Source organism: Mesoplodon bidens (assembly GCF_964165515.1).
Source record: "Mesoplodon bidens genome assembly, chromosome: 8".
In the NCBI taxonomy this organism is placed as follows: domain Eukaryota; kingdom Metazoa; phylum Chordata; class Mammalia; order Artiodactyla; family Ziphiidae; genus Mesoplodon; species Mesoplodon bidens.
Window position 1 is genome coordinate 54,018,473 of NC_138165.1, and position 24,101 is coordinate 54,042,573.

General features: G+C 38.5%; 1 protein-coding gene across 1 annotated transcript in view; it reads left to right on the top strand.

Annotated features, from left to right (window-relative positions):
* LRP1B (LDL receptor related protein 1B) overlaps positions 1–24,101 on the top strand; it is a gene marked incomplete at its 3' end in the record, with an annotated part of 2,330,707 nt that overhangs the window by 220,455 nt on the left and 2,086,151 nt on the right. Inside the window, exon 6 of the mRNA XM_081243013.1 lies at positions 290–384. The remainder of the gene's footprint in view (positions 1–289; positions 385–24,101) is intronic.

The following is a 24,101-nucleotide window of genomic DNA, read 5'->3' on the forward strand; positions in this document are numbered from 1 at the left end:
GGACATTCCTAAACTCTGTCAGCTTGACATTCTCTCTTACTACAGTCAATCTAATCAATTTACCATTGCTTGGTTACAGATTTTCTTGGTGGTCCTTTGAGAGTTGAAAGTCAAAGTTTGAAATAGTATCAAAAGGTCAGATTTCCTGGTTGAATTGATATATTGAATTCTTGTGAAAAGTAAATTAGTCAATTTGTTTAAACCAATTAGGATAAGGGCACAGTGTGAGGCTTCAAAACGTGTCAGATATAAACAACAATATGTAAATGTCCTAAATCTCTTTCAACAGAAGAATAATTAAAGAACCAACAATTCATTCATACCGTGTACAGTTGAAAAGAAAGTTAATAGAAGAAAAGCGAATTGTGACACAGAACGTATCATGTGAGTATTTAAGTAAAAATACACTATAGGTATATATTTTATATTCAGTCAGTATATGAAAATGTTCTTTAAGGATCTCATCAAACCCAAAACAGTGTTCATTTCTGGGGGAAAGGAATGGATGGAATTGAAGATTACTGAAAGGGATTGTATCTTTCTTTTTCCAAAAGAATGTATTTATGTATTAATTGAGTGATTTTTCTTACAAAGTACATGTTTTCATTGAATTTTTTAAACATTGTGGGGATGAGAAACAGTACATCTAATATGTAGAACCTTAAAATTTCATAAAATGCTTACCTTTTTCATCTAAAACTTCCAAATAATTTATAAATGGACATACGGAATACTTTCAAATACTTCTTTATTTGTAATTTTCAAATAGTCATTTCAGGAAAGAGACTCAGCAGCTGTTTTTACTGAAGCACTAAGCAAATTTGAGTCATGAAGTGAGGAGTAATTCCTTAACCAATGAAAATGTCAGGAGGCATTTAGGTAGGCAAAATATCATTCTGCCTGGATAGTTAGATTGCGTGTTGCTTCATTTAATTTTTGGCAAATTGATCCATTTTGCTTTCATGAATACATTTCTAGAAATCATAGGATATTTTGCACTGGATCAGAAGGAAATATTTTCCTTAATAAAACGAAGCAGCATAGTTTTTCTAGTCTTTATTCAGAACATGGAAGAAAGAAATTTTAATCATTAAGCTTTAAAGATTAAAACAGAACTCTCTCCTATACAATGTTTATAAGTATCAATCAAATATAGTCCAACAAGATATTATGGATAACAGCTATGCTCAAAGGCAATTAATGTATTTCAATGCACTTTTGTTTTTAAAAATGATAATTTCTTGCTTTAGAGTTTATAGATCTCATTCAGAACTGTATTTGATTTTCTAATACAGGTAATACCATTGAAACACGTTTTAAAAGACAGATGGGTTTAAAGGAAAAATACTGATCAGGAAACAGAGTACAATATTAAATTCTGCTAATCACTAGCTCTAACATGTGATTAATAATTTTTCCTGCTTTACTGAGATCTAATATATATATATTATATATATATATATAATATATAACATAATATATACATTATATAATATAAAGATTATATTAGTTTAAGGTATACAACATAATGATCTGATATATGTACATATTTTGAAATGAAGCACAATGCGTTCAGTTAACATCCCGTAACCTCACTAGGGTTTTGTTTGTTTGTTTGTTTTTGTTTTTGTTTTTATGAAAACTGTTAAGATCTATACTCTCTTAGCAGCTTTCAGATATACAATACAGTATTGTTAACTATAGTCACCATGCTGTGCATTACATTTCCAAGACTTACTTATTTTATAACTAGAAATTTGTACATTTTGACCTACTACATGCATTTCTTCCACCTTCCACCCCCAACTCTGACAACAACCAATCTGTTTTCTATGAGTTCAGATTCTACATATAAGTGTGATCATACAGTATTTGTCTCTCTGTATGGCTTACTTCACTAGCATAATGCCCTAGAGGTTCATCTATATTATTACAAATGGCAGGATTTCCTTCTTTTCATAGATGAATAAAAGTCTATTATGTATCTGTAGATATAGATACAGATAGAGATGTATCACAATTTTTAATCCATCTATCCATAGATGGACACTTAGGTTGTTTCCATATCTTGGCTATTGTAAGTAATGCTGCAATGAACATGGGAGTGCAGATATCTCTTCAAGATGGTGATTTTATTTTCTTTAGATACATACCCAGAAGTGGGGTTCCTGAATCATATGGTAGTTCTATTTTTAATTTTTTAGGAATCTCCATACTTTTTTCACAGTGGCTGTACCAATTTACATTCCCACTAACAGTGCACAAGGGTTTGCTTTTCTTCACATCCTCACCAGCACTTGCTGTCTCTTGTCTTTTTGATAATAGCCATTGTGACAAGTGTGAGGTGATAGCTCATTGTGGTCTTAATTGGCATTTCCCTGATGATTAATAATGTTGAACACCTATTCATGTACTTGTGCCCCATTTGTATGTCTTCTTTGGAAAAATGTCTATCCAGATTTTCTGCCTATATTTAAATCAGATATTTTTTGTTACTGAGTTATGTGAGCTTTTTATATATTTTGGATGTTAATCCCTTATAAGATGTATGATTTGCAAATGTTTTCTCCTATTCTGTAGGTTTCCTTATCATTTTGTTAATGGTTTCCTATGCTGTACAAAAGTTTTCAGTTTGTTATAGTCCCACTTGTTTATTTGTGCTTTTGTTGCCTTTGCTTTTGGTGTCAAATACAAAAAACTCATTGAAAAAAACTATGTCATGGAGCGTTTAAAAACATTTTTTTCTAGGAGTTTTATGGTTTAGGTCTTATTTTCAAGTATTTAATCTATTTTGAGTTGATTTTTGTGCATGGTGTAAGATAATGGTCTAGTTTCATTTGTTTGCATGTGGCTGTCCAATTTTCCAGACACCATTTATTAAAGAGACTATCTTTCCCCATTATATATTCTTGGCTCCTTTGTCATAAATTAACTGACCATATAAACATGGGTTTATTTCTGGGTTGTCTATTCTGTTCCACTGGGCTATATGTCTGTGTTTATGTCAATATCATACTGTTTTGATTACTGTAGCATTGTAATATAGTTTGAAATCAGGAAGTTTGATGCCTTCAGCTTTGGTCTTCTTTCTCAAGATTGCTTTGACTACTTGAGGTCTTTTGTGGTTCTATACAAATTTTAGAATTATTTGTACTATTTCTGTGAAAAACACCATTGGGATTTTGATAGGAATTGCATTGAATGTGTAGTTTGCTTTGGGTATTATGGAGATTAACAGTATTCTTCCAATCCATGAACACAGAATATGCTTTTGTTCATTTGTGCCTTCTTCAATTTTTGTCTTATAGTTTTAGTGTACACATCTTTCACCTCCTTGGTTAAATTTATTCCTAGGTATTTTGACCTTTGTGATGCAATTATAAATGGGATTTATTTCTTAAATTTTTCTTTCTGGTATTTCACTATTAGTGTGTAAAACCACAACATACATATATATATATTTTTTTTTGCGTTACGCGGGCCTCTCACTGTTGTGGCCTCTCCTGTTGTGGAGCACAGGCTCCGGACGCACAGGCTCAGTGGCCATGGCTCACGGGCCCAGCCACTCTGCGGCATGTGGGATCTTCCCAGACCGGGGCACGAACCCGTGTCCCCTGCATTGGCAGGTGGACTCTCAACCACTGTGCCACCAGGGAAGCCCCACAACATATTTTTTTAATATTGATTTTGTCTCCTGCAATTTCACTGTAAAATTGCTAATAATTCATTTATTAGTTCTAACAGTTTGGGGTGGAGTTTTTAGGGCTTTATATTTATCATATCAAAATAGAGATAGTTTTATTTCTTCCTTTCCAATTGGATTCCTTTATTTCTTTTTCTTACTTAATTGTTCTGAATAGGATTTCCAGTGATATATTTAATAAAATTGGCAAGAGTGGGCATCCTTGCCTTGTTTCTGATCTTAGAGGTAAAGCTTTCAGCTTTTCACCATTGAGTATGAAGTGAGCTATGGGCATGTCATATATAGTCTTTATAATATTGAGGTAACTTCTCTCTATACCCAGGTTATTGAGAGTTTTTATCACAAGCAGATGATGAATTTTGTCAAGAACTTTTCCTGCATCATATGATTTTTATCCTTTATTTTGTTAATGTGCTGTATTTCATTGATATGTGAATGATGAACCTTCTTTGCACCCCTGCAATAAATCTCACTTGATGTGGTGTATTATCCTCTTAATCTATTGTTGAACTCAGTTTGTTTGTATTTTTTTTAGGACTTTTGCATCTATGTTCATCAGGAATATTGGCTTGTATTTTTCTTTTCCTTTAGTGTTCTTATCAGGTTTTGGTCTCAGGATAATGCAGTCTTGTAAAGTGAGCTTAATAATGTTCCTTCCACTTCTGATTTTTGGAAGAGTTTGAGGAAGTTGTGTATTAATTCTTTTTTAAAAAATAATTATTTATTTAAAATTTTTTATTGGAGTATAATTGATTTACAATGTTGTGTTAGTTTCAGGTATACAGTAAAGTGAATCAGTTATGCATATACATATATACACTCTTCTTTAGATTCTTTTCCCATATTAGTCATTACAGAGTATGGAGCAGAGTTCCCTGTGCTATACAGTAGGTCCTTATTAGTTATCTATTCTATATATAGTAGTGTGTATACATCAATCCCAATCTGCCACTTTATCCCTCCTCCCCCGGTAACCATAAGTTTATTTTTTACATCTGTGACTCTATTTCTGTTTTGTAAATAAGTTCATTTGTACCATTTTTTTTAGATTCCACATATAAATGATATCATATGGTATTTATCTTTCTCTGTTTGACTTATTTCACTCAGTATGACAATCTCAAGGTCCATCCATGTTTCTACAAATGACATTATTTCATTCTTTTTTATGGCTGAGTAATATTCCATTGTATATGTGTATCACATCGTCTTTATCCACTCCTATGTCGATGGACATTTAGGTTGCTTCCACATCTTAGCTATTGGAAATAGTGCTACAATGAACATTGGGGTGCATGTATCTTTTTGAATTATGGTTTTCTCTGGATATATGCCCAAGTGTGGGATTGTAGGATCTTATGGTAGTTCTATTTTTAGATTTTTAAGGACCCTCCATATTGTTCTCCATAATGTTTGTACCAATTTACATTCCCACCAACAGTGTAGGTGAGTTCCATTTTATACACATTCTTTCCAGCATTTATTGTTTGTAGATTTTTTGATGATGGCCATTCTGACCTGTGTGAGGTGATACCTCATTGTAGTTTTGATTTACATTTCTCTAATAATTAGTGACATTGAGCATCTTTTCATGTGTTTGTTGGCCATCTGTATGTCTTCTTTGGAGAAAAGTCTATTTATGTCTGCCCATTTTTCGATTGGGTTGTTTGTTTTTTTGATATTGAGCTGCATGAGCTATTTGTATATTTTGGAAATAAATCCCTGATGGTTGCTTCATTTGCAAATATTTTCTCACATTCTGTGGGTTGTCTTTTCATTTTGTTTATGGTTTCCTTTGCTGTGCAAGAGATTTTAAGTTTAGTCAGGTCCCATTTGTTTATTTTTGTTTTTATTTTCATTACTCTAGGAGGTGGATCAAAACAGATCTTTCTGCGATTTAAATCATCATTACAACATTAGAGTATTCTAAACGTACATGTATATTAATCTTTACCAGTGAAATTTATACTTTCATATTTTTTTCTGTTACTAATTGGAGTCCTTTTGTTGCAGCTTGAAGAAATCCCTTTAACATATCTTGTAAGGCCAGTCTAGTGGTGATGTACGCATTCAGCTTTTGCTTGTCTGGAAAACTCTTCATCTCTCCTTCAATTCTGAATGACAATTTTGCTGAGTAGAGTATTCCTGGATGTCAGTTTTTCTTTTTTTTTCTTTCAGCTTTTTGAATATATTATGTCTCCATTCAGGCCTGCAAAGCTTCTGCTGAAAACTCTGCTGATAGTTATGGGTGTTGCTTTTGTGTGTAACAATTTTTTTTCTCTTAATTTAATTATAATGTCGTGGTATGGATCTCATTGAGCTCTTATTTTGAATTCTCCGGGCTTCCTAGATCTGAATATCTGTTTCTTTTCATAGATTAGGGAAGTGCTCAGCCATGATTTATTCTAGTAAGGTTTTTTTCCTTTTCTATCTCTCCTTCTTCTGAGAATACTATAATGCAAGTCCCATAAGCTATTTTCACTCTTTTTATTCTTTTTGCTCCTCTTACTGGATGGATTTCACTGTGCTGTATTCAATTTGCTGATCTTTTCTTCTACTTATCTTGCTGCTGTTGAATCCCTCTATTGCACTTGCTTTAGTTAAGTAATTATATTCTTCAACTTTCTGATTTTTTTTGGTATTTTCATATATACTACTTTTTTGACAATATTTTGCTTATTTTTTAATTTAATTTTATTTATTTTTTTATACAGCAGGTTCTTATTAGTCATCAATTTTATACACATCAGTGTATACATGTTAATCCCAATCACCAAATTCATCACACCACCATGCCCACCCCCCTGTAGCTTTCCCCCCTTGGTGTCCATATGTTTTTTCTCTACGTCTGTGTCTCACCTTCTGCCCTGCAAACCGGTTCATCTGTACCATCTTTCTAGGTTCCACATACATGCAGTAATATACAATATTTGTTTTTCTCTTTCTGACTTACTTCATTCTGTATGACAGTCTCTAGATCCATCCACGTCTCAACAAATGACCCAATTTCATTCCTTTTTATGACTGAGTAATATTCTATCGTATATATGTACCACAGCTTCTTTATCCATTCGTCTGTCGATGGGCAGTTAGGTTGCTTCCATGACCTGGCTATTTTAAATAGTGCTACAGTGAACATTGGGGTGCATGTGTCTTTCTGAATTATGGTTTTCTCAGGGTATATGCCCAGTAGTGGGATTGCTGGATCACATGGTAATTCTATTTTTAGTGTTTTAAAGAACCTCCATAGTGGCTGTATCAATTTACATTCCCACCAAAAGTGCAAGAGGGTTCCCTTTTCTCCACACCCTCTCCAGCATTTGTTGTTTGTAGATTTTCTGATGATGCCCATTCTAACTGGTGTGAGGTGATACCTCATTGTAGTTTTGATTTGCATTTCTCTAATAATTAGTGATGTTCAACAGCTTTTCATGTGCTTCTTGGCCATCTGTATGTCTTCTTTGGAGAAATGTCTATTTAGGTCTTCTTCCCATTTTTGGATTGGGTTGTTTGTTTCTTTAATATTAAGCTGCATGAGCTGTTTATATATTTTGGAGATTAATGCTTTGTCCATTGATGCATTTGCAAGTACTTTCTTCCGTTCTGAGGGTTGTCTTTTCCTCTTCTTTTTGGTTTCCTTTGCTGTGCAAAAGCTTTGAAGTTTCATTAGGTCCCATTTGTTTATTTTTGTTTTTATTTCCATTACTCTAGGAGGTGGAACAAAAAAGACCTTGCTGTGATTTATGTAAAAGAGTGTTCTCCCTATGTTTTCCTCTAAGGGTTTTATAGTGTCTGGTCTTATATTTAGGTCTCGAATCCATTTTGAGTTTATTTTTGTGTATGGTGTTATGGAGTGTTCTAATTTCATTCTTTTACATGTGGCTGTCCAGTTTCCCCAGCACTACTTATTGAATAGACTGTCTTTTCTGCATTGTATATCCTTGCCTCATTTGTCATAGATTAGTTGACCATAGGTGTGTAGGTTTATCTCTGGGCTTTCTATCTTGTTCCATTGATCTATGTTTATGTTTTTGTGCCAGTACCATATTGTGTTCATTACTGTAGCTTTGTAGTATAGTCTAAAATGACGGAGTCTGATTCCTCCCACTCCGTTTTCTTCCCCTCAAGACAGGTTTGGCTATTCAGGGTCTTTTGTGTCTCCATACAAATTTTAAGATTTTTTGTTCTAGTTCCATAAAAAATGCCGTTGGTAATTTGATACAGATTGCATTGAATCTATAGATTGCTTTGGGGGGTACAGTCATTTTCACAATATTGATTCTTCCAATCCAGGAGCATGGTATATCTCTCCATCTATTTGTATCATCCTTAATTTCTTTCATCAGTGTCTTATAATTTTCTGCATACAGGTCTTTTGTCTCCTTGGGTAGGTTTATTCCTAGATATTTTATTCTTTTTGTTGCAATGGTAAATGGGAGTGTTTTCTTGATTTCATTTTCAGATTTTTCATCATTAGTGTACAGGAATGCCAGAGATTTCTGTGCATTAATTTTGTATCCTACTACTTTACCAAATTCATTGATTAGCTCTAGTAGTTTTCTGGTGGCATTTTTAGGATTCTCTATGTATAGTATCATGTCATCTTCAAACAGTGACAGTTTTACTTCTTCTTTTCCAATTTGTATTCTTTTTATTGCTTTTTCTTCTCTGATTGCTGTGTCTAGGACTTCCAAAACTATGTTGAATAATAGTGGTGAGAGTGGACATCCTTGTCTTGTTCCTGATCTTAGAGGAAATGCTTTCAGTTTTTCACCATTGAGAATGATGTTTGCTGTGGGTTTGTCGTATATGACCTTTATTATGTTGAGGTAGGTTCCCACTATTCCCACTTTCTGGAAAGTTTTTATCATAAATCGGTGTTGAATTTTGTCAAAAGCTTTTTCTGCGTCTATTGAGATGATCATATGCTTTTTATTCTTCAATTTGTTAATATGGTGTATCACATTGATTGATTTGCATATATTGAAGAATCCTTGCATCCCTGGTATAAATCCCACTTGAACATGGTGTATGATCCTTTTAATGTGTTGTTGGATTCTGTTTGCTAGTATTTTGTTGAGGATTTTTGCATCTATATTCATCAGTGATATTGGTCTGTAATTTTCTTTTTTTGTCATATCTTTGTCTGGTTTTGGTATCAGAGTGATGGTGGCCTCATAAAATGAGTTTGGGAGTCTTCCTTCCTCTGCAATTTTCGGGAAGAGTTTGAGAAGGATGGGTGTTAGCTCTTCCCAAATGTTTGATAGAATTCACCTGTGAAGCCATGTGGTCCTGGACTTTTGTTTGTTGGAAGATTTTTAATCACACTTTCTCTTTCATTACTTGTGATTGGTCTGTTTATATTTTCTATTTCTTCCTGGTTCAGTCTTGGAAGGTTATACCTTTCTAAATTTGTCCATTTCTTCCAGGCTGTCCATTTTATTGGCATAGAGTTGCTTGTAGTAGTCTCTTAGGTTGCTTTGTATTTCTGTGGTGTCTGTTGTAACTTCTCCTTTTTCATTTCTAATTTTATTGATTTGAGTCCTCTCCCTCTTTTTCTTGATGAGTCTAGCTAATGGTTTACCAATTTTGTTTATCTTCTCAAAGAAGCATGTTTTAGTTTTATTGATCTTTGCTATTGTTTTCTCTGTTTCTATTTCATTTACTTCTGCCCTGATCTCTATGATTTCTTTCCTTCTGCTAACTTTGGATTTTGTTTGTTCTTCTTTCTCTAGTTCCTTTAGGTGTACGGTTAGATTGTTTATTTCAGATTTTTCTTGTTTCTTGAGGTAGGCTTGTATAGCTATAAATTTCCCTCTTAGAACTGCTTTTGCTGCATCCCATAGGTTTTGGATCATCGTGTTTTCATTGTCATTTGTCTGTAGGTATTTTTTTATTTCCTCTTTGATTTATTCAGTGATCTTTTGGTTATTTAGTAACGTATTGTTTAGCCTCCATGTGTTTGTGTTTTTTATGTTTTTTTCCCCTGTAATTCATTTCTCATCTCATAGTGTTGTGGTCAGAAAAGATGCTTGGTATGATTTCAATTTTCTTAAATTTACTGAGGCTTGATTTGTGACCCAAGATGTGATCAATCCTGGAGAATATTCCGTGTGCACTTGAGAAGAAATTGTAATCTGCTGTTTTTGGATGAAATGTCCTATAAATATCAATTAAATCTATCTGGTCTATTGTGTCATTTAAAGCTTCTGTTTCCTTATTTATTTTCATTTTGGATGATCTGTCTATTGGTGTAAGTGAGGTGTTAAAGTCCCCCACTATTATTGTGTTACTGTCGATTTCCTCTTTCATAGCTGTTAGCATTTGCCTTATGTATTGAGGTGCTTCTATGTTGGGTGCATAAATATTTATAATTGTTATATCTTCTTCTTGGATTGATCCCTTGTTCATTACATAGTGTCCTTCCTTATCTCTTGTAACAGTCTTTATTTTAAAGTCTATTTTATCTGATACGAGTATTGCTACTCCAGCTTTCTTTTGATTTCCCTTTGCATGGAATATCTTTTTCCATCCCTTCACTTTGAGTCTTTATGTGTCCCTAGGTCTGATGTGGGTCTCTTGTAGGCAACATATATATGGATCTTGTTTTTGTATCCATTCAACCAGTCTGTGTCTTTTAGTTGGAGCGTTTAATCTATCTACATTGAAGGTGATTATCGATATGTATGTTCCTATCACCATTTTCTTAATTGTTTCAGGTTTGTTTTTGTGGGTCTTTTTCTTCTGTTGTGTTTCCTCCCTAGAGTGGTTCCTTTAGCATTTTTTGTAAAGCTCATTTGGTGGTGGTGAATTCTGTTAACTTTTGTTTGTTTGTAAAGCTTTTGATTTCAATGTTGAATCTGAGTGAGATCCTTGCTGGGTAGAGTAATCTTGGTTGTAAGTTCTTCTCTTTCATCACTTTATGTATATCCTGCCACTCCCTTTTGGCCTGCAGAGTTTCTCTGAAAACTCAGCTGATAACCTTATGGGGATTACTTTATATGTTAGTTTTTGTTATTTTTTGCTTACTTTATATGTTATTTTTTTGTTATTTTTTGCTTTTCCCTTGCTTTTTTTTTTTTTTTTTTGGCTGCACTGGGTCTTAGTTGCAGCATGTGGTATCTTGTTTGAGGCATGTGTGATCTTTCATTGTGGTGCGCAGTGTTCTCTCTAGTTGCAGCATGTGAGTTTTTTCTCTCTCTGTGGCGGGCAGGCTACAGGGTGCATGGCCTCTATAGTTGTGCCACGCAGGTTCCAGAGTGCATGGGCTCTGTAGTGTGCAGCACATGGGCTCTCTAGTTGAGGTGCATGAGCTCAGTAGTTGTGGCGCATGGTCCCAGTTTCCCCACGGCCTGTGGGATCCCAGTTCCCTGACCAGGGATCGAACCTGCGTCCCCCACATTGTAAGGCAGATTCTTTGCCACTAGGGAATTCCCCTCCCTTGCTGCTTTTAATATTTTTTCTTTGAATTTAATTTTTGTTAGTTTGATTAATATGTGTCTTGGTGTGTTTCTCCTAGGGTTTATCCTGTATGGGACTCTCTGTGCTTCCTGGACTTTGATGACTATTTCCTTTCCCATATTATGGAAGTTTTCCACTATAATCCCTTCGAATATTTTCTCAGACCCTTTCTTTTTCTCATCTTCTTTTGGGACCCCTATAATTCGAGTGTTGGTGTGTTTAGTGTTGTCCCTGTGGTCTCTGTGATTGTCTTCAATTCTTTTCAGTCTTTTTTCTTTATTCTGCTCCTCAGCAGTTTCCACCATTCTGTCTTCCAACTCACTTATTTGTTCTTCTGCCTCAGTTATTCTGTTATTTATTCTTTCTAGTGTATTTTTCATTTCAGTTATTGTGTTTTTCATCTCTCTTTGTTTGTTCTTTAGTTCTTTTAGATCTTTATTAAACATTTCTTGTATTTTCTCAATCTGTGCCTCCTTTCTATTTCCAAGATTCTGGATCATCTTTACTGTCATTACTCCAGATTCTTTTTCAGGTAAGTTGCATATTTCCTCTTCATTTATTTCGTTGTGTAGGTTTTTACCTTTCTCCATCTGTGACCTATCTTTCTGTCATCTAATTTTTTTTTTTTTTGATGGGTGGGACTGTGTTCCTGTCTTACTGGTTGTTTGGCCTGAGGCTTCCAGCACTGGAGTTTGTTTGCTGTGGGTAGAGCTGTATCTTGGTGCCATGTTGAGGACCTCCAGGAGACCTCACTCTGGTGAATATTCCTTGGGTCTCAGGTTCTCTCTTTGTCCAGTGGTTTGGACTCAGAGCTCCCACTGCAGGAGTGCAGGCCCACCACCCTGCTTGTGAACCTAGATCCTGCAAGCTGCATGGGTGGCAAAAAAAGAAAACAAAGAAAAAAAGAAAAAAAGGAGCAGAACAAGAGCAAAGAGTAAAAAGTATAAGATTAGAAAACTAACAGATATGTTAGAAAGAATTTAAAAAAATATCTATCTATCTATCTATACAGATAGATAGATAGATGAAACAACAACCAGAATGTAAAAGAGAACCACAATAGTAAAAAAGAGGAGGAGAAAAAAAAAGCTGGAAAAGGCCTTGGCTGTGGGGGGCGGGGCTTAGTCAGAGCAGGGTTTAGGTGGTGGGCAGGGCCTATGCTTAGGACGCACAGGACTGGTAAAGGCCCTGGGGGGGTTGGAGGTGGGGCTTAGGCTCAACACAGCAGGAGGTGCCCAGGAGTGCCTCTGGCCTTGAAGGACTGAAGACCAGGTCTGGGACCCCAGTAGTCTCACTGGGCCTGAGTGGGTGGGGGAAATGCTATGCCCATTCCCCTCAATCCTCCAATCCCATAGGGTCCCTCCCCATTGGCCTCTCTTCGTATCCCCCATGCCCCTAGGACCCAGGCAGCCAGGGGGGCCCCAGAAGGCAGGAGACCAGACCCAGAAGCCCAACAGGGTTCCCAGGGCCGTGTGGATGGAGGAAATGCCTGCTGCACCACCCCTGATCCTCTGGTCCTGGAGGGTTCCCCCCCCCACCCTCTGCCTCTCCTCCTCTTCCCCCTCCTCTTTTCCTCCCATGCCCCTAGGATCCACAAGACTGGAGGGGGCCCCCAGAGAATGGAGGACCAGGTCCTGGATTCCAGCAGGCTTCCCGGGGCCCAAGTGGGTGGGGGAAACACCCTCTGTGCCTCCCCTGATCCTCCAATCCTGGAGGGCCCCTCCCCATCCAACTCTCATCTTCTCCCCCTGCCTCCCTCCTACACTCCTAGGACCAGTGAGGCCCGGAGGGGGCCTCAGAGGGTGGGGTACCTGGCCTGGGAGCCCAGCAGGCTTCCTGAGGCCCAAATGGGTGGGGGAAACGCCTGCTGCACCTCCCCTCAGCCTCCGGTCCTGGAGTTCCTGGAGGGCTCCTCCTGCCCACCTCTCCTCTTTTACCCCCTTCCCTACACCCCTAGGAGCAACGCAGCTGGGAGGGGGCCTCAGAGGGTGGAGGACTCACCCAGGAGACCAGCAGGCTTCCCGGGACCCAGTTGGGCAGGGGAAACTCTAGGCATGCTCCCCCGATCCTCCGAGACCCCAAGGGTCTCTCCAGGAGTGGAAACCCCTCCCCCCTCCCAGCCATCCCTCAGGGTCACCGGTCCTGTCCAGCCTTCACTTCTCCTCTCCCCTCACTCCCCACCGCATCCTACGCAGTTGCCCGGGGGCTCCTCCCATCTCCTTGGGTGTCAAGGTCCCCCACCAGCGTCTGGCAGGTGCCCTAGTTGCAGGGAGATGCAAACTCCGCATCCTCCCATGCTTCCATCTTGACTCCTGTTCCTACTTTCATATATTTTCTCTTTGCTGAAAGTCTCATTTCATTCATGCATTATTATCCTGACCTTGGTGAATAACTTTATAAACATTTTTCTTTCTTGATGAGGAAAATAACTTATCTGTTTCATTAATGTTTGTTTCTGGTGTTCTATGATTATTTTCTCTGGAACGTATTTCTCTGTTTCTTTGTATTCTTTGACTCTCTATGTTGGTTTCTATACATTAGATAAAACAGTCACTTCTCTGAGTCTTGATAACATGATCTTGTGTAGATGAGACTTATCATTCAGCCCTGTCTTACCTCTTCATTGTCTCTCAAATCTTTGTGGGTTTCCAAGTCACCTTCTTTGTTTTTAGTGACTCCCAGTAGTTGAGGATTAGCCAAGATCTATTTTGATGTGGATATTTCTCATAGGCCTGATTCGCATTTGCTCTTACAGTTTCTGGATGTTTCAGAGGGAACTGCTCCATTTGTAGCTGTAGAATTGGTATGTCTGTGGGAGGAGGTAAGTTCAGGAGCCTTCTATGTCACCATCTTGGATTAGAATTCTTTGTGATTAATAATTTTGTTTCTGTGCATTTCAGTTTCCTCATCATTATATGAACTTTGGCCTTCCTTCTCCTTTTCTCTTCGACAGACATGTAATGAAGTTTATGGTATACTAGATTCTAGGTGCTAGGTTCTGAGAATTCAAAAATAGAGGTATATTTCTCTACTCTCTGATTCTTATCTCGGTGACAGCTCTTTTAATTGATCATGTTAAAATACACCAAATAATGATTTTCAAAGTATGATCAAGATACTGTGGGTGACCAGAGAAAGGAAAGGTCTGGCACAGTCAGGGAAGTTTTCAACAGGAATGTGCAATTCACCTGGATATGAAGGGTGGGTAGTATGCCACGCATAACAATTTGAAAGGAAATGTTCCAGCATATGCACAAAAGCATAAGGTTGAGACAGGTGATGATGGGCATTTGCTGAGACCAAAATATGGACTGAATGAGGATTGAGGCAGTAGCTGAAAATGAAATTCAATAGGTAGATTAGAGTTAGAACTATCAGAATATGAAGAATCTTATGCACTATACTAGTAGTTTGAACGTATCTTGGAGATAATTGAGTCACTAGAAATCCAATGGGAAAGTCATGTGAAGTTTTTTTTCCTCTTAAGGAATATTGTATGGATGAATGCAAATGAGACCAAATACAGACAGATTTCAGAAAATTAGAAGGTATGACATGGGTCCATGGAACACAGAGTTAATCATATGCCTGAAATCTGAATACAAAAGTAATGTTATATGTGGCTTTCAGACATTTTGGAAGTACAAAAAAAAAAAAAGAACCACAAGAAAGGAAAAAAAAAAAAACTATCCTAATCTCACAACATAGATATTGGTGATTCGGATTTCAATATATTTGTTTTGATAGTTTTCAATATATACATATACATTTCATTTGTTATTTATTTATTTATTTATTTATTTAAATTTTGGGTGTGTTGGGTTTTTGTTGCTGTGCACAGGCTTTATCTGGCTGTGGAGAGCCAGGGCTACTCTTCATTGAGGAGCGCAGGCTTCTCATTGTGGTGGCTTCTCTTTATTTTGGAGCACAGGCTCTAGGTGTGCAGGCTTCAATAGTTGTGGCACTCAGTCTCCGTAGTTGTGGCTCGCGGGCTGTAGAGCGCAGATTCAGTATTGTGGTGCACGGGTTAGTTGCTATGTGGCACGTGGGGTCTTCCCCGACCAGGGCTTGAACTTGTGTTCCCTGAATTGCCAGGCGGATTCTTAACCACAGCACCACAAGGGAAGTCCTATACATGTACATTTTAAAACAAAAATCGTGACACCAATGTGGAATATTCTATAGATGAACGTTCTTTTCTTAGCCATCAAACATTAGGTGGACATTGTTTACATAATGTACCATCAGTAACTCTCATTATTGGAAACGTAGGGATTTCAACCATTTCAAAAGCATTGTAATGAATGTGTTTGTGCCTCCATATTTGTGCTGTTGTCTGAAAAAGCTACTAGATGTAGAATTTCTAGCAAAAGATAATATAGATTTAAGGTTTTTAAAAATATGTATTCAAAATTCTCTTTCAGAAAACAATTTGTATTCCTACCAGCAGCCGCTTTTCCCTGCAGCCTTTAAAACAATATTTTTATTTTTTCCTGACAAAAGGCAAATATGATATCTCACTGTTTAATTTGCATTCCTTTGATTACTTATGAGGTTATGTACTTTCATGTTTATTTATTTTTTTTATTAGTCTCTGCTTTATAACAAAGTGAATCAGTCATACATATACATCTGTTCCCACATCCCTTCCCTCATGCATCTCCCTCCCTCCCACCATCCCCATCCCACCCCTCCAGGCAGTCACAAAGCACCGAGCTGATCTCCCTGTGCTCTGCAGCTGCTTCTCACTATCTATCTACCTTACGTTTGGTAGTGTATATATGTCCATGCCTCTCTTTTGCTTTGTCACAGCTTACCCTTCCCCCTCCCCATATCCTCAAGTCCATTCTCAAGTAGGTCTGTGTCTTTATTCCCGTTTTACCCCTAGGTTCTTCATGACATTTTTTTTTAATTCCATATATATGTGTTAGCATACGGTATTTGTCTTTCTCTTTCTGACTTACTTCACTCTGTATGACAGACTCTAGGTCTATCCACCTCATTACAAATAGCTCAGTTTCGTTTCTTTTTATGGCTGAGTAATATTCCATTGTATATATGTGCCACATCTTCTTTATCCATTCATCCGATGATGGACACTTAGGTTGTTTCCAGCTCCGGGCTATTGTGAATAGAGCTGCAATGAACATTTTGGTACATGTCTCTTTTTGAATTATGGTTTTCTCAGGGTATATGCGTAGTAGTGGGATTGCTGGGTCATATGGTAGTTCTATTTTTAGTTTTTTAAGGAACCTCCATACTGTTCTCCATAGTGGCTGTACCAATTCACATTCCCACCAGCAGTGCAAGAGTGTCCCCTTTTCTCCACACCCTCTCCAGCATTTATTGTTTCTAGATTTTTTGATGATGGCCATTCTGACTGGTGTGAGATGATATCTCATTGTAGTTTTGATTTGCATTTCTCTAATGATTAATGATGTTGAGCATTCTTTCATGTGTTTGTTGGCAGTCTGTATATCTTCTTTGGAGAAATGCCTATTTAAGTCTTCTGCCCATTTTTGGATTGGGTTGTTTGGTTTTTTGCTATTGAGCTGCATGAGCTGCTTATAAATTTTGGAGATTAATCCTTTGTCAGTTGCTTCATTTGCCAATATTTTCTCCCATTCTGAGGGTTGTCTTTTGGTCTTGTTTATGGTTTCCTTTGCTGTGCAAAAGCTTTGAAGTTTCATTAGGTCCCATTTGTTTATCTTTGTTTTTATTTCCATTTCTCTAGGAGGTGGGTCCAAAAGGATCTTGCTGTGATTTATGTGACAGGGTGTTCTGCCTATGTTTTCCTCTAAGAGTTTGATAGTTTCTGGCCTTACATTTAGGTCTTTAATCCATTTTGAGCTTATTTTTGTGTATGGTGTTAGAGAATGATCTAATCTCATACTTTTACATGTCCCTGTCCAGTTTTCCCAGCACCACTTATTGAAGAGGCTGTCCTTTCTCCACTGTACATTCCTGCCTCCTTTATCAAAGATAAGTTGACCATATGTGCGTGGGTTTATCTCTGGGCTTTCTATCCTGTTCCATTGATCTATCTTTCTGTTTTTGTGCCAGTACCACACTGTCTTGATTACTGTAGCTTTGTAGTATAGTCTGAAGTCAGGGAGCCTGATTCGTCCAGCTCCGTTTTCGTTCTCAAGATTGCTTTGGCTATTCGGGGTCTTTTGTTTTTCCAAAAAAATTTTGAAATTTTTTGTTCTAGTTCTGTGAAAAATGCCAGTGGTAGTTTGATAGGGATTGCATTGAATCTGTAGATAGCTTTGGGTAGTAGAGTCATTTTGACAATATTGATTCTTCCAATCCAGGAGCATGGTATATCTCTCCATCTATTTGTATCATCTTTAATTTCTTTCATCAGTGTCTTATAATTTTCTGCATACAGGTCTTTTGTCTCCTTGGGTAGGTTTATTCCTAGATATTTTATTCTTTTTGTTGCAATGGTAAATGGGAGTGTTTTCTTGATTTCATTTTCAGATTTTTCATCATTAGTGTACAGGAATGCCAGAGATTTCTGTGCATTAATTTTGTATCCTGCTACTTTACCAAATTCATTGATTAGCTCTAGTAGTTTTCTGGTAGCATCTGTAGGATTCTCTATGTATAGTATCATGTCATCTGCAAACAGTGACAGCTTTACTTCTTCTTTTCCAATTTGGATTCCTTTTATTTCCTTTTCATCTCTGATTGCTGTGGCTAAAAATTCCAAAACTAGGTTAAATAAGAGTGGTGAGAGTGGGCAGCCTTGTCTTGTTCCTGATCTTAGTGGAAATGGTTTCAGTTTTTCACCATTGAGGACAATGTTGGCTGTGGGTTTGTCATATATGGCCTTGATTATGTAGAGGAAAGTTCCCTCTATGCCTACTTTCTGCAGGGTTTTTATCATAAATGGGTGTTGAATTTTGTTGAAAGCTTTCTCTGCATCTATTGAGATAATCATATGGTTTTTCTCCTTCAATTTGTTAATATGGTGTATCACATTGATTGATTTGTGTATATTGAAGAATCCTTGCATTCTTGGAATAAACCCCACTTGATCATGGTGTATGATCCTTTTAATGTGCTGTTGGATTCTGTTTGCTAGTATTTTGTTGAGGATTTTTGCATCTATGTTCATCAGCGATATTGGCCTGTTGTTTTCTTTCTTTGTGACATCCTTGCCTGGTTTTGGTATCAAGGTATGGTGGCCTCGTAGAATGAGTTTGGGAGTGTTCTTTCCTCTGAAATTGTTTGGAAGAGTTTGAGAAGGATGGGTGTTAGCTCTTCTCTAAATGTTTGATAGAATTCGCCTGTGAAGCCATCTGGTCCTGGGCTTTTGTTTGTTGGAAGATTTTTAATCACAGTTTCAATTTCAGTGCTTGTGATTGGTCTATTCATATTTTCTATTTCTTCCTGATTCAGTCTTGGCAGGTTTTGCATTTCTAAGAATTTGTCCATTTCTTCCAGGTTGTCCATTTTTGGCATAGTGTTGCTTATAGTAATCTCTCATGATCTTTTGTATTTCTGCAGTGTCAGTTGTTACTTCCCCTTTTTCATTTCTAATTCTATTGATTTGAGTCTTCTCCCTTTTTTTCTTGATGAGTCTGGCTAATGGTTTGTCAATTTTGTTTATCTTCTCAAAGAACCAGCTTTTACTTTTATTGATCTTTACTATCGTTTCCTTCATTTCTTTTTCATTTATTTCTGATCTGATCTTTATGATTTCTTTCCTTCTGCTAACTTTGGGGATTTTTTGTTCTTCTTTCTCTAATTGCTTTAGGTGCAGGGTCAGGTTGTTTACTCGAGATGTTTCCTGTTTCTTAAGGTGAGATTGTATTGCTATAAACTTCCCCCTTAGAACTGATTTTGCTGCATCCCATAGGTTTTGGGTCGTTGTGTCTCCATTATCATTTGTTTCTAGGTATTTTTTTATTTCCTCTTTGATTTCTTCAGTGATCACTTCGTTATTGAGTAGTGTATTGTTTAGCCTCCATGTGTTTGTATTTTTTACACATCTTTTCCTGTAATTGATGTCTAGTCTCATACCATTGTAGTCGGAAAAGATACTTGATACAATTTCAATTTTCTTAAATTTACCAAGGCTTGATTTGTGACCCAAGATATGATCTATCCTGGAGAATGTTCCATGAGCACTTGAGAAAAATGTGTATTCTATTGTTTTTGGATGTAATGTCCTATAAATATCAATTAAGTCCATCTTGTTTAATGTATCATTTAAAGCTTGTGTTTCCTTATTTATTTTCATTTTGGATGATCTGTTCATTGGTGAAAGTGGGGTGTTAAAGTCCCCTACTATGATTGTGTTATTGTCGATTTCTCCTTTTATGGCTGTTAGTATTTGCGTTATGTATTGAGGTGCTCCTATGTTGGGTGCATAAATATTTACAATTGTTATATCTTCTTCTTGGATCAATCCCTTTATCATTATGTAGTGTCCTTCTTTGTCTCTTCTAATAGTCTTTATTTTAAAGTCTATTTTGTCTGATATAAGAATTGCTACTCCAGCTTTCTTTTGATTGCCATTTGCATGGAATATCTTTTTCCATCCCCTTACTTTCAATCTGTATGTGTCTCTAGGTCTGAAGTGGGTCTCTTGTAGACAGCATATATATGGGTCTTGTTTTTGTATCCATTCAGCTAGTCTATGTCTTTTGGTGGGAGCATTTAATCCATTTACATTTAAGGTAATTATTGATATGTATGTTCCTATTCCCATTTCCTTAATTGCTTTGGGTTCGTTATTGTAGGTATATTCCTTCTGTTGTGTTCCTTGCCTAGAGAAGTTCCTTTAGCATTTGTTGTAAAGCTGGTTTGGTGGTGCTGAACTCTCTCAGCTTTTGCTTGTCTGCAAAGGTTTTAATTTCTCCATCAAATCTGAATGAGATCCTTGCTGGGTAGAGTAATCTTGGTTGCAGGTTTCTGTCCTTCATCACTTTAAGTATGTCCTGCCACTCCCTTCTGGCTTGTAGAGTTTCTGCTGAGAGATCAGCTGTTAACCTGATGGCGATTCCCTTGTGTGTTATTTGTTTTTTTTCCCTTGCTGCTTTTAATATGATTTCTTTGTGTTTAATTTTTGACAGTTTGATTAATATGTGTCTTGGCATATTTCTCCTTGGATTTATTCTGTATGGGACCCTCTGTGCCTCCTGGACTTGATTAACTATTTCCTTTCCCATATTAGGGAAGTTTTCAACTATAATCTCTTCAAATATTTTCTCAGTCCCTTTCTTTTTGGCTTCTTCTTCTGGAACCCCTATAATTCGAATGTTGGTGCGTTTAATGTTGTCCCAGAGGTCTCTGAGACTCTCCTCTGTTCTTTTCATTCTTTTTTCTTTATATTGCTCTACATCAGTTATTTCCACTATTTTATCTTCCACCTCACTTATCCGTTCTTCTGCCTCAGTTATTCTGCTATTGATCCCATCTAGAGTATTTTTCATTTCATGTATTGTGTTTTTAATCGATGCTTGATTCATCTTTAGTTCTTCTAGGTCCTTGTTAACTGTTTCTTGCATTTTGTCTATTCTATTTCCAAGATTTTGGATCATCTTTACAATCATTATTCTGAATTCTTTTTCAGGTAGACTGCCTATTACCTCTTCATTTGTTAGGTCTGGTAGGTTTTTATCTTGCTCCTTCACCTGCTGTGTGTTTTTCTGTCTTCTCATTTTGCTTATGTTACTGTGTTTGGGGTCTCCTTTTTGCAGGCTGCAGATTCGTAGTTCCCGTTGTTTTTGGTGTCTGTCCCCAGTGGCTAAGGTTGTTTCAGTAGGTTGTGTAGGCTTCCTGGTGGGGGGGACTAGTGCCTGTGTTCTGGTGGTTGAGGCTCGATCTTGTCTTTCTGGTGGACAGGTCCACGTCTCGTGGTGTGTTTTGTGGTGCCTGTGGCCTTATTATGTTTTTAAGCAGCCTCTCTGCTAATGGGTGGGGTTGTGTTCCTGCCTTGCTAGTTGCTTGGCATAGTGTGACCAGCACTGTAGCTTGCTGGTCGTTGAGTGAAGCTGGGTGCTGGTGTTGAGATGGAGATCTCTGGGAGATTTTCGCCGGTTGATATTATGTGGAGTTGGGAGGTGTCTTGTGGACCCGTGTCCTGAAGTTGGCTCTCCCACTTCAGAGGCACAGCACTGACTCCTGGCTGCAGCACCAAGAGCCTTTCATCTACGCGGCTCAGAATAAAAGGGAGAAAAAGTAGAAAGAAACAATTAGTAGAAGAAAGAAAGAGAGAGAGAAAGAACGGAAGAGGGAAAGAAAGAAAGGAGGGAAGGAGGGAGGAAGGATGGAAAGAAAGAAAGAAAGGAGGGAGGGAGGAAGGAAAGAAAAAGAAAGAGTGAAAGGAAGAAGGGAGGGAGGGAGGAAGGAAAGAAAGAGAGAAAGAAGGGAAGGAGGGGCGGAGGGAGGGAGGAAGGGAAGGTAGGAAAAAAAGAAAGAGCAGGTAAATTAAAATAGAATAAAGTATGAAATATAGTAGCGTTATTAAAATTAAAAAGTAATTATTGAAAAAAAAAAACTGACAGATAGAACCCTGGGACATATGGTGGAAGCAAAGCTATACAGAGAGAATCTTACACAGACGAATACACATACACATTCACAAAAAGAGAGCAGGGGGAAAAATCAAAAATCTTGCTCTCCAAGTCCAGCTCCTCAATTTGGGATAATTCGTTGTAAAAGGAGGAAAAGGGCGAGAAGTCTGAAATCTTGCTCTCTAAGTCCACCTTCTTAATTTGGGATAGTTCTTTGTAAAAAGAGGAAAAGGGGGGAAAGTCTTAAATCTTGTCCTCAAAGTCCACTTCCTCAATTTGGGATGATTCGCTGTCCATTCATTCACTCCACATACGCAGGGCATATCAAGTGGACCGTGGAGCTTTAATCCGCTGCCTCCGAGGGTGCACAGAGAGATTTCCCTGTCTCTTCTCTGCTCTCACAGCTCCCGGGTCTCAGCCTTGGACCTGGCCCCGCCTCTGCGCGTAGGTCGCCGGAGGGCGTCCGTTCTTCGCTCAGACAGGACGGGTTTAAAGGAGCCGCTGATTCGGGGGCTCTGGCTCACTCAGGCAGAGGGGAGGGAGGGGCGCGCAGTGTGGGGCGGGCCTGCGGCGGCAGAGGCTGGCGTGACGTTGCAGCAGCCCGAGGCGCTCCGTGCACTTTTCCGGGAAAGCCGTCCCCGGGTTCCGGGACCCCGGCAGTGGCTGGGTGCACAGGCCCCCCGGAAGGCGGGGCGGACAGTGACCCGCGCTCGCACCCAGGCCCCGCGGCGGCGGCAGCAGCAGCCGCAGCGTCCCACGCCCGTCTCGGGGTCCGCGCCTTTAGCCGCGGCTCGCGCCCGTCTCCGGCGCTTCCCCAAGCAGCCCTCTTAATGCCCTCTCCTCGCGCACCAGGAAACAAAAGGGAAGAAAAAGTCTCTTGCCTCTTCGGCAGCTCCAGACTTTTTCCCCGGACTCCCTCCGGGCTAGCCGTGGTGCACTAACCCCTTCAGGCTCTCTTCCTGCCGCCAGCCCCAGTCCTCTCCCTGCGCTCCGACTGAAACCCGATAACGGCTCCCAGCCCCGCCTGCCCCGGTGGCCGAGCAGAGAAGCCTCTCGGGCTGGTGTGTGCCTGAGGGCACGGATCCTCTGTGCCGGAATCTCTCCGCTTTGCCCTCCACACCCCTGTTGCTGTGCTCTCCTCCGCTACTCCGAAGCTTTCCCCCTCCGTCACCTGCAGTCTCCGCCCGCGAAGGGGCTTCTAGCGTGTGGAAACCTTTCCTCCTTCACGGCTCCCTCCCACGGGTGCAGGTCCCGTCCCTATCCTTTTGTCTCTGTATATTCTTTTTTCTTTTGCCCTACCCAGGTATGTGGGGAGTTTCTTGCCTTTTGGGGGGTCTGAGGTCTTCTGTCAGCGTTCAGTAGGTGTTCTGTAGGAGTTGTTCCACGTGTAGATGAATTTCTGATGTATCTGTGGGGAGGAAGGTGATCTCCACGTCTTACTCTTCCGCCATCTTCCTCCCGGGGAGTACTTTCATGTTTATTGTAACTTGCCTCTTCTGCCAGTTTTTCTATTGGGGTGTTTGTAGTTTTATGTTTGATTTTAAAAGGCTGCAGGACCTTTCTGTTTAGGCAAAATACAAGATAACAATTAGATTTATTCAGCCATAGAGAAGCTGTAGAGGCAGATGAAATACTCAAAATTTGTGAAAAACGAAAAAACAGCAAGGTTTCATGTAACAAGAAATATGTGCCGATATTTGACGGAAAAGTCAGAGCTATGCAAACTTACAGAGGGGAAGCAATGATGAAGGTAAGGCATGAGCACCTGGCTCTTTTCCCGATTCCAGATGAATGAAGCAATGGAATTGAGAGCCTTTGTCCGTGTGAATGCAAAGAAATCCCTTGGGTTTGAAGGCTACACTCAGGTGCAGACGACAGCTAGTTAGCAATGTTAGTTTTCTCTTAAAGTGTATTATGAGAGTGAAAGAATATGCCAAATTGCAATAACCTTGAAAACTAGCAATAGGTAAGAGCTATTAAACTATTAAACTTCAAAAGAGGTAAGGAAAGGTAATCAAGGAAAAATTGTACAAGATTAACATATATTCAGCCTATCAGTCCCTTAAAATGCAGGTATGTACCTTTGTTCCACAGAAAGTGAGGAGCCTGTCCTGAAATTTGTATGAACAAATTTCCTGACATTGTCAGAAAAATATGGTAAAATGTGCTCACTTCAGTAACCACCATCACCATCTAGATTTAGAAATTTTTCATCACACTAAAAGCTCCCTCATTCCTCTTAGTTTTCTCTCACTATGAGTGAGTTATATTTTTCTAAAAATTTATATAAATGGGATCATAAAGGATGTACTCTTTTGTATCTAGCTACCTTTGTTCCATGTAATGCTTTGGAGATTCTTCCATATATATTAGTATATACATAGTAGTATGCCACAGTAGTATTCAGT